General features: G+C 41.6%; 1 protein-coding gene across 1 annotated transcript in view; it reads right to left on the bottom strand.

Annotated features, from left to right (window-relative positions):
- The window catches only part of CPO (carboxypeptidase O), a 114,430-nt gene that overhangs the window by 70,133 nt on the left and 28,909 nt on the right, over positions 1–15,388 (bottom strand).

Genomic DNA, 15,388 nt, shown 5'->3' with positions numbered 1-15,388 from the left:
GTTAGCAGAGTTGCTTTAAGCCAAGTGGGTATATAACCACTGTGAATATAGGACCTGGCAGATTCAGTAAGACACTAGAGAGCTACGGTTGGGGGAAGATTGCAAGCCCAAGTCTCCACAGGACAGAAAGACCTCTCCAACCTCCACGGCATCACAGATGCACCTCTTACCCTATTGTTTCACCTGAAAGTCACCCAGGATACCACAAATTTTGGACACCCATAAACAGGCGCGCCATGGCAACTTCAACCAGCGTCACAAAAATCAGAAGACTCATGAGCCTGACATTGCAGAATTTATACTGGCAGACTCCCATTTTCCAAGCTGCTGCCCATCCTCTTTCTCTTTAAACAGCAAACTTGTGTATGATGCTCTATTTTTCCGTTTGAAAATGCTCCAGCCGAACACTTGCATGGTTACCATGGCAACTATCAGGTAGCATCGTCTTGTGCCTGAAGCTGAGACTGCCAGCAAGAAAGCCAACACAGTAGTATATTGTTTCTTCCTGGACTAATCTTTTAACCTATAGTCTATAGAGTTCCCATAATATATGCAATCAGGAGCTTGAGTGGTTCATTGAATTTAATGTGCCATGGCTCTCCTCTGATGGAGCCATCCATTCAGTAGTGGGCCTTTATTTTGAATTTTCTCCTTGGCAATGAAAAGTGCAGTGTCTACTGCGGGGCACGTTTCGTGATTTCTAAGAGTTTAAGAAAGAAAATGGCTTTGTATACACCAACAGACTCTGTCTTTTTAATCTCACACTAGTTGAAGAATTATTCATCTTATTTTGACTGGACCCAGGTGGGCTATTTGCCAAACATCTGATTTCTAGATACTGTATATATCACCAAGGGAGAGCTAATATATTTCTGCGACTGGTGAACACTCTAAAGAGGCAAGAAGTAAAAACCAGCTGGTTCAGCCAAACAGTGGCTATCAATTCCAAGTCCTCTGAGGTGCCCCCTCCATCTGTGTCCTAAAAGAGTGGTCATATCCCGCACCTCCCCACCCCAGCCTCCTGGCTGAGAGGGAGATAAGATTAGCAGAGGATGGTGGCATATTTTACTGTGGAAAGGGCCAATGCAGTGGGACATCATGCATGGAAGTGTTCTTTGGGGTCAGTGAAATGAGAGGCTCCATTGTTTCAGAAGCTTGCAGCATAGATGAGAGATTAGAATAGGGGATTTAATGAGTTGCTGTCCTCTTGTGCTTGGACCTTTAAATGTTTGAGAGAACAATACTCTGTAATGGCCTGTATGGGAAAAGAGTCTAAAAAAGGGTGGATTTATGTGTATGTATAACAGATTCACTTTGCTGTACACCTGAAACTAACACAAGATTGTAAATCAACTACACTCCAATACAATTTTTTTTTAGAATGTCTGTGAGAAGTGTGGGTAAACACTGGAATCCCTTCACGGGCTCCGGTTCTCTGAGTGTGAAACCACTCCGGATGGGATGGGACTGCACAGACATAGCTTTGTACACATTAGAATTTTTTAAATTGAAAATTAAATTTTTCTAATAATTTAATAGTTTTTTTCAAACTACCGACTAGTTATAAAACCTTTAATATTAGGCTTTTCATTCAATGGATGTTACCTGAATACCTGCTCTGTTTTGATTTTTTTCTAATTGGACCTAAGGCACACACACTCTCATCATTGGTCCAAGCATGAACCTTTTTGGTAATTTACTTATTTACTTACTTATTAATAACTTATGAACCCCCATGAGCCCATCACCCTCTATTCACAGTTCTAGATGTTGTGGGCAGTACAGAGATGCAGGAAACAGATTACTCCTTTCAAGAAGCCTCTAATTTTGTGTGATAAGCTGATAGCGGCTCCCAAAGACATGTCCAAATCCTACGCCCTGGAACCTGTTGACTGTCACTTTATTTAGAAAAAGGGTCTTTGCAGATGTGATTACGGTAAAGGATCTAGAAATGAGTAGATGGCTGAATTCACTGGGTGGACCCTGAACGTCATGACAGGTGTCCTTCTAACAGAGCGATAGAGCTCTGACTCACCTCGACAGAAAACAAGGCAACGTGAAGACAGAGGCGGAGATTTAAGTGATGTGGTCACAAGCCAATGAACACCAAGAAATTCCAACAGTCGTCAGAGGCTGGAAGAGGCGTGGAGCAGCTTCTCTTCTGGAGACTCAGCTTGGCTTCAGACTTCTGGTCTCCAGAACTGTGGGAGAACACATTTCTGTTGTTTCAAGCCAGCAAGGTGGTGGCTTACAACAACAGAAAGCCACAGGAGACATACGTTTGGTAGGACAGTAGGCACGCATATGAGCAGCTGCCACGGCGGCAACTATAGTAACTAGCATTTACCAAACACCTCTATGCTGAGCATTTTATGTGCATTATTTCCTTAGTTCTCCAAACAATACTATCAAGCAGGGACCATAATCACCTCCATTTTATATATATGGGGTAGTTGAGTCTCAGTGTGTTAGAAAACCTTCCCAAAGTCTTAGATCTCATTAGGGGCATTCAAGGGATTCAAGCACTATATACTGAAAAGTACACCCTCTAACTCATCCCTTACATAGTGAAAACATACTCACACACCCTGACCTCTAAAGCACAGATCATTCATGGGTGCTGAAATCAAGACAGCTTCTTTCTAATAGAAAAATTGTGGATAGTTTAATTGAAGCTTCACTTTTCTCTGTCCTTTGGGCCTTTATTATACTGGTACTCTAAGCCATACTTCATCTGCCTAATAAGAAAACTGCTATGTCTGCCTAACACAAAAATGTGTAAAACGCCTTCAGGAAACATGGAGTCAACCAGTTTTGCTGAAACAAAGCTGCTTACGTCAGAGTCACCAGAGAGAAAAGGAGAACTTTGGTCCAAGCCCAAAGATGGTGGAGAACAAGGGAAATCGGATCTGGACTCGATCCTGTAATCAGGATTTGGTGGAGGTGACTAAGAAAGGATAATTAGACTAGCGACTGGGGGTCATTGGTGACTTTGAACTTACAGGGTTTGGGGTGAGGATAATGGTGCGTTGAGGGAATTAAGGAAGAATTGGGTGGTGTGGAAATGGAAGCAGCTGGGATAAGCGTCTCCCTGGAGGTGCCTGGCAGCAGAAGAAAGGAGACGATCAGAATGGGGGTCTGGGGACATGTGGATGGTGGGCATCAGGGGGTCAAGCCTCTCCCCTGCAGGAGAGAACTGGTGAGGGTGGGACAAAGGAGACTGGAAAGGAAGCCAGTGTTTTCTTTCAGCCCCAGGGTGAAAGCACAGGCTCTTCCTAGACTCCAGAGCAGATGGATTAAACTCAGGGCAGTAATTCTCAAAGAGTGTTCCAGGGAGGCACTGGAGGGCCCTTCGGAGAGCCTAAAGTCAAATGTCAGAAACACTAATGTTTTGATGATGTCTGTTCTTTAGTTTTTGCATGAGTCAACACCTTCATTCAAAAAATATTTTACTAATATTTAAAGTAGCTGAGAACAGGAAATATGTATTTCCTTCTCACCCTGGCCCAGCACAGAGGCCGTGTTTAATAAACGTGAGCTGAAGGAATGAATGGTGTCTAAAAGCATGACTCTGCCACGTGAGCTCTGTGACCTTGGGAAAGTTACCCAGGCCAGTTCCCTGATCTCCAAAGTACAGATAATAATATCCCAGTCACAGAATAGTTAGAACATTAATAGAGATAACAATGTAAACATGTAGCCTAACTGCCGGCATGTAATACATAATGGTCCTATCAAGTTGCCGAGACCATGTTTTGAGAAGCCGTGCAGTAGAGTGGTCAGGACAGAAACTGTGAGGCAAGCACACCTTACCTCCAATCCAGTTCATCTGCTCACTGCCTTCATGACCACAGACCACTGACTTAACCTCCCTAAAGACGGTCTTTCGTTGATAAAATGTGGATTAATAATATTTACTCTATTAAGGGTGTTGTGAGGAGTGAATGAGATCTTATATGGAGAGCTGGCTTCTCTCTCCTTTGACATTAAATGCAAATTTTAAAATAATGTTTCACTTTTAAATGGAAAAAGAAAAGCGAAATCTCTGGTAAAAGCTGTTTGGATGAGTTCTCTTATTTTTTTAAATAAACATTGCTCTGATTTCTTTCCGTAGTTTAAAAGATAAACAGTTACGTACTGATAAATTTAATATCACCCCCCCCCCAAGATTAAAAGGTATTCCCAGCCTCTCTATTCTGAATGGGGTAGAACTTGATAAATTTTCATGCATCTGTGACAACATGTAACTCCATAATGCTCCTTAGTCTAGTCTCTCTGGTTGGTTTCAGTACCTCAAGGTGAGTAAAACGAAAAAGGTTCACACTTTCTATGCCCCCCGATGATGTGAGACGAATGGGAAGGATAGCAAGTAAGATTTGAGAAGATTTGAAAATGTAGATTCTCACAGTTCACACAGCCCCTGAGTGCCAGTACATAATATCACTTCTGAATGATGATTGAAGACATGAAAAAGAAAATATAACAATTAGATCTGACATTTCAGGGTCTAAAATCCCACGAGATTCTGCTTGATTAAAAATGGTCCAGGCAGAGGGCTTCCCTGGTGGCGCAGCGGTTCAGAGTCTGCCTGCCGATGCAGGGGACACGGGTTCGCGCCCTGGTCTGGGAAGATCCCACATGCCGCGGAGCAGCTAGGCCCATGAGCCACGGCCGCTGGGCCTGCACGTCCAGAGCCTGTGCTCCGCAACGGGAGAGGCCACAACAGTGAGAGGCCCGCGTACCGCAAAAAAAAAAAAAAAAAAAATGGTCCAGGCAGAAACTTTCAAAACCTGAAATTAGTTTGAATGTATTAAAAACTCTTCTCACACATACTAATAACAGACAAATGAACTTGATACCAGACCATGAAGATAGTCACAGGTAATGTGTTGATTCAATGCTCTAAGTAATAAATTGGAAACAGCCATGTGTCCTAACTTCCACTCCATGAACATAGAGAGTACATAGTGATTGAGTGTTCATGAGACTTGGAAATGTTTAAAACAAGATCCCTGACATACAGAGGCTCAAGGTGCAATGGTGGAGACAAATACGTAGGCATTCTAGTGCTACAACAGAGAGATGGATAGTGGGTAATGGGAATACATAGTTTATGGAGAATGGCGATCTTAAACTGGATTGACAGATTTAGCAAAACATTTAATTATTTGGCCTTTAATTCACTAGCTACAGACTGAAAAAAGACAGTCGATGGAGCTCGAGTTTTAGCTAGATATTAAGCTCTAATTCCCCACTCTTCCTTTTTAAGATATCCATCTCTTCTGCCTCTGATCAGAAATTGAGTTCTTTTTTTTTTTTTTCTAGCTTATGGGATCTTAGTTCTCTGACCAGAGATTGAATTTGGGCCCATGGCAGTGAAAGTGCTGAGTCCTAACCACAGGACTGCCAAGAAACTCTTGGAAGTTGAGGTCTTGATGCTACAGTGTATTGAAAAATCTATTGAAAAATAGATTTGAAAAATAAATCTGTCGAAAAATAAGAAACTCAGACAACTTATTGTTTTTTTTCTACACTGCACCAAAATATTAATTTAAGTGATATAATGTTGCTATGTTTGTTTCTCATTAACTTGGCAAGTAGGTCACATTAGTTACAAAATAAGTGAATTTAGAGCAAAAGCAAAAGGCTGTAAGAAAATAAATCTCTCAAGAATTACAAGAAAAGTGATGTTATTGGTACAGAGGAAATAGTTAAATGGAAATTTCAAAGAAGTCAGTAACTTATTTTTTTTTTTAATTCAAGGTTTAGATGTATTTTGAAAGTCTTTGAACTGGTAAGCTCAGAAGCTGGTTCTAGTTCTGCCTCTGACTTTATCTAGGTTTGGACAAGTCACCACCCTTGGTATCAGTTTCCAAAGCCTATAAAATGAGCGGTTGGTATTAATCAGAACTCTTGGATGCCAGTAAAAGAAATCTAATTCAAACTGGCTTAATTTGCAAGAGGGAAGGCTTTATGATTTAGATAATTGAAAAGGGTATACCAGCTTCAGGCATAGCTGGATCTGGGAGCTTTAAATTATGTCACCAGGGCACTATAGCTCTCCATCTATTAGCTCTGATTTGTATTATGTTCGCTTCAACTTCAGGCATGTTCTCCCTCTGTGATGACAAGATTTCTCCTCGCAGCTCCAGGTTTACTTCCTAAAACTTAAAGCCCAAGAGAAAAGTTTTTCCTTCACTGCAGTTCCAGAAAAATTCCCAGAATTGAATTTCATTGAATTTGATTGACTTGAGTTACATCCCTAAACCACTCACTGTATGAATAGGGAATGCAGTGTTCCAATTGGCCAGACCTAGTTAAAATGCCCTGCCCTGGAGCCAGAGGTGGAGTCAGTACATATATAGCCCAAGAGTGAAGGAAGATTGATTTCCAAAGGAAAGCCAAGAGTCAGCTACACAATAAAGGGGAAATGGAGTTTAGAAGCCCAAAACAACAGATGTCCACGGTAGGAGGGAACACATTGCCTCTAAGTCCCCTTTTAACCCCTAAAATGGCCTCTTGAAACTTTTTCTTCATTAGATAAGGAAATTGTTACCCAGAAAGTTTCAGTGATTTGCCCAAGTCTCACAGCTAGTTAATGAGAGAAACTGAATCCTGATCCTTTAACACGCTATACTGTGTTCCACAGCTTTTCAAGGGTTCTAGCTCCAGGGATCACAATGGGCTCAACAGTAAATGGCTCACAAAGTGTGAACCCTACCACTTCAGGTGAGTATTATAATGAAGAACATTTTCTATATTTCTTCTGAAGATGCTATCAGGAACATCTGATAACTTATCGTAGGTACAGTGGAAAGCCTCAGCATCGCCCAATTTGGTTGGCTGAGCCTACTTTGAACATGCTACACGTGACCCCTGTTCCAAATCCAGCTGAGGACGCTTTGAGTTCTCATTTTAAATGTCTAAGAAGAACACGTTTGCGGTTACCATAGCAACCGTCTAGAGGTGACTCCTGTGTGGACGTGAGGATGCCAACCACAACACTGTTTCTTTTTCTTGATCTAGACTAGTGCTGTGATGGACCCAGGCAAGGGTGAATTTCTTTTTTAAGCCTTTTAGATGATAATGTATGGCCGACATTTCGAGCCCTGACCTAGCCGTTTAAATTCTTATTAAAGCAGGTTTGGCTGAGGGTTCTAACGGTTCATTCAATCCCACACCTCATGTTTCACTTCAGAGCTTCCCATAGTGCATATCTGGTGACTTATTTTAAATTGCATTTTTTTCCTCTCTTCTCAAAGGAAAGGATCCTGTCCACTCTGGGACATTATGTGATTTCTGGTTTTCCAAGATACAAACTCATGAATATTCTTAATTAGAACTGTGGTTTCTCCATCTCTTTCAAATTGGGCTATGTTGGAACTTAATTGCAGCAAGAGACCAGGAACATCTGGCAGGTCTAAAACAGCCATGATCTGTGGTTCAGAATATACCATATGAATTACCAGCAGACTGATGCGTCACTGTGATTGCTGATATGCTGTGGAGATGCGGAGGAAGAAGGAAGCAAAGCAAGTAATGGCCTCTCAATTAAGTTTTCCAAAAGGCTCAGATGATTAACTGGCTACAGGCAAAGTTTACTCCTCCACTGAAAACATAAGCAACAACATCAAACAGGCACACCTGCCATCTCAATAATTTAGGGATGGTGAAAAGAAACATCTCATTTTTTTACATTAGCAGACTGTCCAGTGTTTGGCAGCTCTTTTCCAAATGATTTTTATTTTCCTTCCTTCCTTCATTAGTGTGAAGCTTGAAATAAGTTCTATTCAATCTCATGTTATTGACTTGATTTGTGTCCAAACATTGTACTGGTGATGACCTAGGCAGTGATAGACATCTTCAAGGGAATATGTCTTGCTATTTAAGATGTGATCCTTGGAAACTGAGAAATACTTAGTAGAGAAATTCCACCTGATTTTTGAGACTTTAATGGAATAAATTTAAATGTAAATGTTTATGATTGAAAAGCATGTAGAGCGTTTTGGTAAAAAATAATAGAGGATTTATTCAATAAATACGGAGCATACACTATTTGCAAACTCTTTAGATGCTACAAGGGACATAAAGATACATGTTCTTGGGATGTTTACAATCTACAAGAGGAGATGAGAGAGTCATTAATAACTAGAACGTTAGGCCAGATGTGATAAAGTATGGTAGTATTTCAAAGTAGGTAGACTTCGAACTTGGCAGGGGAGAGCAAATCAGGTGAAAGGACCAGTAGAAGCAAAAATTCACAAGAGATAAAAGGGGTTGGAGATGAAACTCATTGAGTGTCTACAGTGTGAGAAGCAGGTTACAGATTTTTTTTTAACGCATTATCCCATTTAATTCCTGGAAAACCTTATGAGATTATTCCCAGATAACTTCCAGATAAATAGAGTGAAATTCTGAAATGCTAAATAATATCCCCACCATCACTCAGGCAGTAACTGATGGTACTACTGGAATTTAATATTCACGTTCATGGAAAGATGACCAGCACAGTTGGGCTAAATTGAAAGTAGATCTGGGAAAAGGAGGCTGGAATGCAGTCAGTCGAGGTAAGATCACCCAGGACTGGAATGTCAGGCTGCCAAGTGCAAAGTCAACTCTGCAGGTCATGTGAACCATTCACGGTCTAACCTAAAACTCAGCCAGCTTACCCACGGCCTGAGAGCTTTGAGAAGCCCAGTGCCACAACCTGAGACTGTTAAAAAGCCCTCCCCACGTTGTCCAGGCTTTCTTATGTTTACTTCCTAACACCTCCATGCCCCTGTGCCATACATATCCATGTAGATGGGATACACAGCTCCATCCTAGGTTTCCACAAAAATCCACCACCTTCAAGTATTGTATGAGCTTGGTAACTTCTTTCTAAAAATGAATGGGGGGTCAAGGGGAAAGACTATGTCAAGGAGAGAGATTTCTTCCTTCTGCCGTCACCTGGGCCCGTTCCTTCTGTTTCCCATTCCCAGGTTTTTGTTTTCTAGTCCCTTTCTTTCTGACACAGGCAAGAAGCTGCTCTTATTTGTCTTTCTCATGGAAGTTCCACCCATGCCCTTGGGCGGGTCCCTGGTGTTTGTCTCCTTCCCCAATACCTTGTGAGATATCTCTCCTAAACTAATGCAGGGTTCTCCTTGGAAGGAGTTCTAGTAGGATGGATGGATGGGATTGGGGTGAGCCTAGAAGCAGGGAGTTATGAGTTGAGGCCATGGCCCAGGTGAAGCATAAGCTGATAATGCCAACCCAGATCTTGGCAGTAAAGGTGGGAGAACAAAGGGTAAATGTGAGACATTAAGGGGAAACTGTTTTTCAAATGGCAGGAAGGAGAGCTTTTCTATTTTGTAGATATGTTTGCTCCACGAAAACCACTTACTTTCTTAATGAGGGTTAGGGTATTTTTTTTCTTTCTCTTCAAAAAGCTATAGTTCTATCTAAGTTTTGGCCATAAGGCGGTATTCTCTCCAGTTACAAAATAGAATATCAGCAGGTGGTCTCAGAAAAGAATTTTCCTAACATGCTGTACACTTTGTCAGGAAAATTTTTTCATACTGCTAGACATTTTCTTTCTTAAATCATGATTTCGTTTCCAGATATTTAAACCTTTATTTCCATTTAGTTTGCTTTGAAAAGCAGCAGATTAGCTGGAGCCCAAGATTGTCTATGATCAGCTGAACGGCAGAGAACACGGCCACAGTGAGAGAGCAGGGAACGAGAATCATTTGTCTTTTCAGCAAGCACACACAAATGATCCTTTCCCTGCCATATGTTCCCAGAGAATTCTTTTATTTCCCTTCAGGTATTTGACCCCCTATTGAATAGAGGCATTGATCAGAGTTGAAGCTGCAGAGTGACTGATAGAATAGCTTCAGTTTTCAGTAAATCAAATGTTAAAAAAGAATCAAAAGCAGAATTCTTGATGTTTAATTCTTTTTCCTGAGTCCCTGGCTTATGTGAACATGAGGATATTGCTTAATAATCTTGTGTTTCTGTTTCCTTCCCTTTCTTTCTCTTTTTTTTTCCTTTTTAAAAAATATACACAGCCAAGAAATTCTACAATGAGAAATTGTTTTGACTTCCACTGACCTTGGAGATGGAACTCCTTAAGTAAAAATGGTGATTTGAAATAAAACTCCTTGTGTCTATTTCTAAAGAATTATGATTTGGAAGGTTCATGTGAGGTGAAGGAGAACGAAAAGAAATAGACATCAAGTTGAGATGCTGTGCCAAACATCTGGAGGAGAGAATGAGAGCATTATGGGAAAACAGATGGAGGGAAGCTTGGCCAGATAAAATTAAAGGCAACACCACTCGGCATCTGATTAGCTAAGAGAACTCTCTTTAAAAGGAAAATATCTATAAAACCTGTACTTTGAATAGTCTCTTGACACGAAAATGCTTTAAAAAAAATTAGAGTTCTTATCGGGCCTTGAGGTATACTTTGAAGGTTTTCATTTATTAATTACTGTGTGCATTGTTTTGTTTTATTTTTTAATTAGAAACAAGACCCTAATTGATAACCAAAAGGCTTATAGATAAAGACCTACACTAAAAATTATTTCTATGCTATTTTAATTAACCTACTGAAATCCAATTTGGAAAATCAGGGTCTAAGTCATTTGTGCATGTGAGTTAAATATCTGTGTTTGTCAGGGGAAGCTGATAATGCTTCTTTGGGAATTGGCTTTAAGTCTTCAAGAAAGAGCTTACTTTCATGTATGAACATTTTATCTATTAGCTATATTAAGCACAGGGCTAAAGGCTCACAAGCCTTGCAGAGGTACAGGAAAATGTTTAAAATCTGCTCTTAAAAAAATGTGTTGGGTCCAAAATAAAACACTCTAAAATGCAAATTAATAATTATATCAAGAATATATAATAATATCAAAAGCAAGTTTACAAAGATGGTTTCACATTTATACAACAAAATACTGTGTTGTATTTAATGTGACAAATGTGACAGAAGCCCTCTAAAATCAAGATGCCCGGGTCTTAGAGAGGTCCTAAAATAGCCCTACTAGTGGGGAGAAGCATCTCCTGCTAGTAAGAAATCACCCACACTCTTCTGCTATACATTCCTTTTGTAGCCCAAAAGGAAAGAGGAGCCCTTTCCTTTAATAACCAAATTAAAAGGTTGGAGTCTCCAATCCATGAACTGGGAGATGTACAGCACACTCCTCAAGATTCCATGTTATCCCCCAGAGGTCGGTTGACATCCTAGTTACCTCTTGCCCAGACTCCCTGCTTCTTCTGAATTCTTTTTTTTTTTAATTTATTTTATTTATTTATTTTTGGCTGCGTTGGGTCTTCGTTGCTGCGTGTGGGCTTTCTCTAATTGCAGTGAGCGGGGACTACTCTTCATCGTGGTGTGCAGGCTTCTCATTGCGGTGGCTTCTCCTGTGGCAGAGCACGGGCTCTAGGTGCGCAGGCTTCAGTAGCTGCAGCACACGGCCTTCACTAGTTGTGGCTCGCGGGCTCTAGAGCACAGGCTCAGTAGTTGTGGCACACGTCTTCAGTAGTTGTGGTGCACGGGCTTAGTTGCTCCGCGACGTGTGGGATCTTCCCGGACCAGGGATCGGACCCATGTCCCCTGATAGGGCAGGCAGATTCTTAACCACTGCACCACCAGGGAAGCCCCTTCTGAATTCTTGATCCCTGCTCACTTGTCCTTCTCCTGTGACTACTCTTCTCTTCCCATGCTATGTGCAACCACCTTTGTCTTCATTTCTTCCAAAATACACCACCAACATAAAAGCCATTGTGCTCTACAGACTTATCTGATTGTTTGGAAAGAATGAAGAGGGACTAGCATCTCGTGGGATAATAACTGAATATTGAATGCAAGAGGATAGTGTACTTGCAGTGCCTCAGCCATCCCCCCAGGGGAAACTTTTTACCAGCACTTTCTTGTCTTGGGGCTCGGCCTGCCCCCAAATCGCTGGGGCACACCATCCCTATCAAGATTCCCATTATCCAACTCTCCTTCTCTTCCAGCTCCCAGTACTCTGCAGAGAAAACTGAGCATTCTTGTTACAGACCACCTGGCTCATCTCACCTGGTGCTTTCTTTTGCACACCTAATGATGTCCATTATTGGACTCTCCCAACAGAGACGTCTTTTGCCCTTCATTAAATTCTGCTACATCCTTGAAATGTGGAAAATGCTAAGTAATCTTCCCTTTTTTGGATAGTAATCTTTACCTTCCTGTAAGCCTTCTAAAGAAGACCCACGTGCTCAAATTAACAAATGGCACATGTTCCAGCAAGCCTTCTTCCTCTGATTTTTTTTTTTTTTTTTTTTTGGCTGAGGCTGAAAAAAAAGTCCTTGGAGATTCAAGTCCTTTGTTGCTTAACAGAGAAGACAGAGTGAAAAAACCACAAGACCCAGCTTTTGCTACCCTGGATCAACATATTTCAACTCAAAATACTGATTGAGTCCAGGGCAGGGAATTAAAGAATGGATTCTACAGTAGAGCCAATCGTCATTAGAAGAGTTAAATAAAAGAGACAAACATGGGAATGAGAAGCCAACAAAAGCCCCAGGGAGAAGATAATGTATGAGTTGAACCTTGAAGGAGAAGTAGGATCATTTCCCAGAAAGGCTAGGGAACCATTTTCTTCCGTTTCATTTGACTCAGGACATCTTGACTGAAAATATACCCTAAAAAAGTCCATTTTGTCTCAATGTAGTTTAAAGGACAAAACCACAATGTTAGTTTACTCCACAAAGAATGAAGAAAACGTTCACTGATTTTCACCAAATTTGCTAAATTATCAGTGACTCAAGATACTCTTTGATTCTGACTTGGGCTCAGTGCACTAATTTTTCCCAGTTAATCAATGATGATCATTTACAACCTGCCAAGGACAAGCACTGGCCTAGGAGACAGGAACAGACATGAGGGAACATACACTATAAGACACGGCCTTTCCGATAGCTGAGTGAGGGATGATACAGATGCAAATTAAAAATTGTAAGGGCTTCCCTGGTGGCGCAGTGGTTAAGGATCCGCCTGCCAGTGCAGGAGACACAGGTTTGATCCCTGGTCGGGAAGATCCCACATGCTGCGGAGCCACACGAACCCGAGCGCCACAACTACTGAAGCCCACATGCCTAGAGCCTGTGCTCCGCAGCAAGAGAAGCCACCGCGATGAGAAGCCCATGCACCGCAACAAAGAGAGTAGCCCTGCTAGCCGCAACTAGAGAAAGCCCATGCGCAGCAACGAAGACCCAATGCAGCCCAAAAAAATTTAAAATAAAAATAAAAAACATTGTAAAACAATGTAGCAAATGGTAAATTAGAGATGGGCAGGGAGAGCAACGGACACAGAGGGTAACCAACTCTCCCCAGGGATGTTGCGGATGGTTCTAAGAGGAGGTGACATCTGTGCTCCTTCTCAAAGCATCAGAGGAGATCATTGGATAGAGAAGAGGAGGAGAGCATTCCAGACAGAAGAGGCAGCCTGTGCAAAGGTGGCGAGCACGGTAAGTGCTCTGGAGTTGAAGCTACACAGAAGGAGAACTCAGGAGGAGGCTGGAGAAGCTGGGCCATATGCTTTAGGACGCTCGTGCTCCAAATGGGTTCTAAAGGATCCTGTGGATGCCACTGAGAGGACCGGGACTGGTCAAGGTTAAGGGGGCAAAAGACGGGATGAGACAGGCTGAGCATGCAAGGACTCTGCCTGCACCCAAACCCACTTCCACAGGGCAGGCCTGCTTCAATGTTTTATGTAACATTCCATATTACATTTCATTGGGGGGAAAAAAGAAGTCAAAGCATGCCCAAAAAAGCTGGTGACAATGATGATTGTAGATGTGTGATTGAGAAAGACAGTTCTCGCATCAGTTACAAAGTAGAGGGGAAGACATAAAGATTAATAAGGTGTTTATTGCAGTGGTGCAGGTGAGAGATGATGAAACCTTGAACAAAGGCATAACAGAGATCAGAAATAAAATGTAATCACTACAAGATTGTCAAATGCACTTCAGGGCCATTTTGCAAGGTAGGAAAATGTTCTAGAGGTCTAAGATTGTGCTGGGTGAGGAGGGAGAAATGCATAGTGCACATTTCACTTAGACCTACGCCCCTTACCGTAGCAGGAGGGGCCACATGGCCTTATGGTCAATGGGTTAGAGGGGTCCATTTAGGTCGGTCTTGATGACCCAGGCTTCATTATTGGTGGAATCCAGCTGACGGGTGGTAATTGGGGAGGGAACAACCAAAAAGTATCCAACACGGACTGGGAATCCCAAACAGGTTTAGTTGCTTCTCTGCCTCAGATGCAAATAACACTCTCCATGCAGAACCAGGGAACAACGTGCTTTGTGGAGTGGCTTCCCAAGTCTATTTAGGTGTCCCTGAGCTCACAGGAGTGGCTGTCCTCCGCCCTGCCCCAGGTGCACCAAGTGCCTACCCATAGCCTGCCCCATGCCTGCACTCTCTCCCATGGTCCCTTGACCTTGCTCATGCCTGCTTCCCTCGCCTCCCCTTCACCATGTCCCTAGTCCTCTGTGTATTACCAGTCATCCTCTCCCACACAGTCTGTTAAAGACTCCAGAACTTGAGGATAGAGAAGGAAAAGGAGAGGGAGCCCATCATTGTAGGTGAGCCTAAGATTAGAAATGTGAACTATAATTAGACACTCGGTGAACTACAAAGATTAAACTCCTGCTAACTAGTCTCCTGTAACTCATGACGCTAAAGAGTGCTTCCCAAACTACCATTATATTTCAATATACATATAGATTCAGATATATAGATATAGACATTGATACACATATACATGTACATACAGTCACTCTATTCCCTTAACTTTGAAAGGATCCCAGTTATCCCAAGAAGAATAGAGGTAGTACACCCTTCCTTCCACATTGATAAATACTGTTCTAACGTAAATAAAGTATTTACATAATTAAGTGCTAGCATGTCAAATTTTCTTTCTTAAAGTCACATGCACATTAACAAGTAAAATCTAAAATAGAGCAAAAGGAATCTGAAAAAAGAATCGCTATAATATACACCTGAAACTAACACAATATTGTAAATCAATTATACTTCAATAAATATATATGCATATAATCAGAAAAAAAATTTTTAAGTAAAATAGAGTCAAAGAAACCAAGACCCAGGGTACTATAGAGATTCATGGAGGGGCAGGGAACGTTTTTGACCTTCAGAACATCTTTAGTGGTGGGTATTTCAGCTGCTATGTCTTCTTCAGTGGAAGGAGGGTGAGTCTGGCTGGCAAGAAAGAAAACCCAGAGGTGGGATTTGGTAAAGAGGGACATTTTGTTAACTTAAGAGATCTTCCTCCATCAAAGCCAAGAGTCTCTATTTGTTTTACACTAATTTCTTCTCCATCCTTCAGATGCTCTCACATTC

The sequence above is a fragment of the Phocoena phocoena genome, chromosome 7 (assembly GCF_963924675.1).
Source record: "Phocoena phocoena chromosome 7, mPhoPho1.1, whole genome shotgun sequence".
NCBI lineage: Eukaryota > Metazoa > Chordata > Mammalia > Artiodactyla > Phocoenidae > Phocoena > Phocoena phocoena.
This window is presented reverse-complemented; position numbering and strand designations above follow the sequence as displayed.